The sequence below is a fragment of the Melopsittacus undulatus genome, chromosome 5 (assembly GCF_012275295.1).
Source record: "Melopsittacus undulatus isolate bMelUnd1 chromosome 5, bMelUnd1.mat.Z, whole genome shotgun sequence".
NCBI lineage: Eukaryota > Metazoa > Chordata > Aves > Psittaciformes > Psittaculidae > Melopsittacus > Melopsittacus undulatus.
This window is the reverse complement of record NC_047531.1, coordinates 62,526,795-62,530,656: the sequence shown is the minus strand read 5'-3', so window position 1 is coordinate 62,530,656 and position 3,862 is coordinate 62,526,795. Positions and strand designations below refer to the sequence as shown.

General features: G+C 36.4%; 1 long non-coding RNA gene across 1 annotated transcript; it reads left to right on the top strand.

The window, feature by feature from the left end:
* The first annotated feature begins 2,644 nt into the window (after positions 1 to 2,644).
* LOC115945679 (uncharacterized) lies at positions 2,645 to 3,168 on the top strand. The gene is made up of 2 exons (XR_004079959.2): positions 2,645 to 2,818; positions 2,984 to 3,168. It is a non-coding gene; the product is annotated as an uncharacterized lncRNA (long non-coding RNA).
* The last annotated feature ends 694 nt before the right edge of the window (positions 3,169 to 3,862 follow it).

Below are 3,862 nucleotides of genomic sequence, written 5' to 3'. Positions count from 1 at the left end.
TATATAAATCGTAAAACCCATGGCAAATTTTTTTTTAGCTAGTTCATTAAAAGTTAATGCCTAAAATTGACTTGCATTTCCCATTGATCTGTATGTGCTTGGGTTATTCACTGTTCAAATTATTAATAATTATAAGCCTAGCTGCTTAATAGGCCAGAACTGAAAGGGTAGCAGTGGACAGGCACGCTTCTGTTCAGGTATTAGCTGTATTTTTTCCCTTTTTTTATGGTTTTGTTTTTTTTCGTTGGATTTTTTTTTTGGTTGGTTGTTTTATTTTAATGTTTTCAAAGTTATCTAACATGCTTCATAGGAAGTGGAAGCAAAAGATGGGGAGGTTGAGGGTTTTGGTTGATGCACCTCTAGTGACATCTTGTGGGATGTTTCACGGCATCTTCTGTAACTCCTTGAGGAAGAAATAAACTGAAAGGCATGTTGGGCAAAAATTCCAGAAATGATTGAACTTGTGCACCCATCTGTAGGTTTCCAGGGTTGTCCTTGTATCTTACATATTTAATTCTGTCTACTAACTACAACATTGAAGATGCTATTTGGCAACAAATGACAGCAGAGAAATGGAAGATGACACTTTTGTTTTCAGATTTTATGATGAGTTTGGATTTTCCTTCAGTACAGTTGCTTGAATAACTACTTTATGAGCCAAAAACATCACGTTTAAATTTCAGATTTCTGAACTGATAAAGCAAATCCTTTGAATAAGTAGTTGATCAAATCAGCTAAGCAGAAATCTAGTAATTCTTAGGATTTTTAGAGGTACAGAAATTCCATTTCTTTGTAAGACACAAGCAAAACATATTAGACTATTTGGCCTAATCTTAACTGATTTTGTTGTTGTTGTTGATATTATCTATTGTTGTTTCTTGGAATAACCTATGCTCCAACTCAAGCATAAAGACTCATTTTGTACCTTTTAATTGGAATGCTGGAAGGAGACAGCCATAGAGATTTGCTTTTTGGATATAAACAAAACTGAAAAATTTGCATGTTACTTTTTAATTTTTAACCACTTCAGCTTAAAGTCTAATGCTACCTTATCAAGACACCCTTAAATATCAAAGTGATTTCTCAATTTTCCTCAACATATAATATTGCTTAGGCCAGAAAGTTCATGTTTCCTCCTACAGTCCAGAAATGGATTTGAGTATCCTCAAGTACTAATCAGGACTCTGCAATTCATTATGCTCTGACAATGTACAGACATCTAGCAGCTTATTCCTCACTTCAATTGTCTGCTCTTGTTCTTGGGCCTTCCAGCAGACAGGTTACCGTACTCTGTGGATGTGCTGGTTAAATTGCATTGTAAGAAACGTTCTGCTGTTCCTACAGAGGCAGTTTGGACAGAGATTCTGTAGCCTGGTAAATAAGACTTTTGCCTTTAGTAGTGAAAGTCTACAGGTGTTCTTCTGGCAACAGAATGTCTCAGAGCTCATATGGCCTTTAGCTAGCTTTTGCTGTGGATGTTGCTTAATAGGTAGGCAATTATTTATTCCTGACATATCTGCACTGTGCTCTACAAAAACGACTTATATAAGTATCTGAGAACCTAGATTTAATCATTTAACGAAGGGTAATCCTTCATCTGAGTTAGGGCTGGGGTCGACTGTGTTGTAATTTAAATCTTGTAGCTAAGTAGAAGAGAGCTGTCTGTGTCAGAAAAACATAAATATAACCCAGAGTTATGACATCATAACATCATAATAACAGCAGAGGTATAACATCACTGAAGAACTTGGGATGCTAATGATAAGGGGCTGTACCCTCCTGGTGTTTCAGCGTGGAGATAGCTGCTGCTGCTGCCCTCTTCAGCACCCAGAGGGACAGTGAGAGTGAGTATAATGCTAGAGGGAGAAAAAAGGTAAGTACTGGGAAGCTTGTATATGTAGATTTTTAACTGTATTATTATCCATAAGTTTAAGTGGACTAATACTACGCATGTTTTACTTAGACTGACAAGGTTTAATTAGATTAACTGTTTTTTGTCCCTGCCCATGGCAGGGGAGTTTGAACTAGATGATCTTAAGGTCCTTTCCAACCCTAACTATTCTATGATTCTATGATTCTCTGGAGCAAAAGCCTCCTGGCTTTGGATTTTTGACACTATTTTTTTTTCCCCTCATTTCATCCTTAAGGTGAAGGATAAAGTCATTTGAAACAACTGCACAATGGACCCAGCTACTAATTCAACAAGACTACATATTAGACTAGTCTTTTCTTCTTAATGAAGAGATAGCGCATCTGAAATAAGTGGGTCCTGTGAACTGACACTGAAGCTTATTTTTGACCTGAAACACTAAGCATAATACAGGCCAGCACAAAAAAAAAGAGTAGATGAAGACACATTTGGCTGTTCAAAGCACTTTGGCATGCTGCTTCGATCTTTGTTTCCTTGTATTCTGCTGCATCAAGGAAGAGTAACTTCCTTTTAACTTCTTCAGCTATGAAATCTAGTAACTCAGCAACTTCAAAAGTAGCAGCTATCACAGCTTCATCTTCACTGGCTATGTGCCACTGAAGTTCTAGATTTTGAGGACTAGCTGTAGTCTTAGATACATAAGAAGACTGTAGGTTTGAAGTTGTCCTTTTCCTCTGTAGGGGTATGTGAGTGATATGAAAAATGACTTAAAGCTTGTTTCTGCTCCAAGGAGGGTAATAGTCAACTCTACCTCTCCATTCAGTGTTTTCAGGACTATGCTGTAGATGCAAGACAGATGAAGAGAGCTGGAGAAGTCTGTTCCCAAAGGTGCTCAAAATCCAAGTGCTCACAGCTGATGAGGCAAACCTGGGAAGTGGAGAGAACAATGTGAGCTGTTATAATAATAATATATAATAAATTTATTGTATTTATGCTACATTATAAATATATATTATATAATATTGCATATACCATATTTATATATAATATTATAAAATATTATTAATAATATATATATATAATATAATAAACCAGTTGTTATTTCTTCTGCAGGATAATATTTGAGAAAACATTTTGCTGGACCAAGTCTGTTTCAGCCCAGAAATAGCAGAGTCCTATGTGCATGTAGCATACCTGCACACAAGAATAAGATATCTATTATAAGCCCCTATTTCAAATAAATAACTGTCAGTAAGGAATAAGATTGCTTGTGGTAATAAAATAACCATTTGACAGTTTTCTGTTTCCTTGTCTTTTCTTTAGATGCAAATATTGGGCCATCTGAGGTTGAGAAAAGTAAAAAGGGGGTCTCTGAATCTAGAAGTCAATCTAGGGGACCTGGTCTATTAAAAAGCCACCCACAAAACTCTGGTGTAAAAGAATAACTGTTTTACAAAGGGGTGAGTTTGACTTCTAATTTGTATAGTCATTGAGATTGCAGAAACAAGTTGGTGGGGATTGGCCAGATCTCCTACAACAGCTGCTGTGGAGGAATGAAGCTGTTTGATACCCCTTTCCTTTTCTCTGTAGTGAAAAAGTAGAACTTATATAGCTGAAGTTAGTACAAAGATGCTATCTAAATATGACTATACTTAGTCAGCAACATCTTTGGTTGGAGGACTTTGCTTCTTACATAGTTAATGAGGAAAAAATTACTTCCTCTCTTAAAACAGGCATTTTAAAAAGATGTGTGAATTACCCCCTGGAGTTTCTGCACTCTCTCCACTAATTACAGAGAGATATTCATCAGCTCTAACTTTGAGAGTTAGGTTTCAGTCTTAGTTTAACTTATTGTATCGAATGGTGGAAAATAGCATTTCCCAAAGAGTCATCCATCTTCTTCTGACAAAAGTGTATGTGACAGGGCAAATGAATCTAGGAAGGGAGCCTAAGGTGACAGATATCTAAAGATGACAGGTTGGACTAGATAGC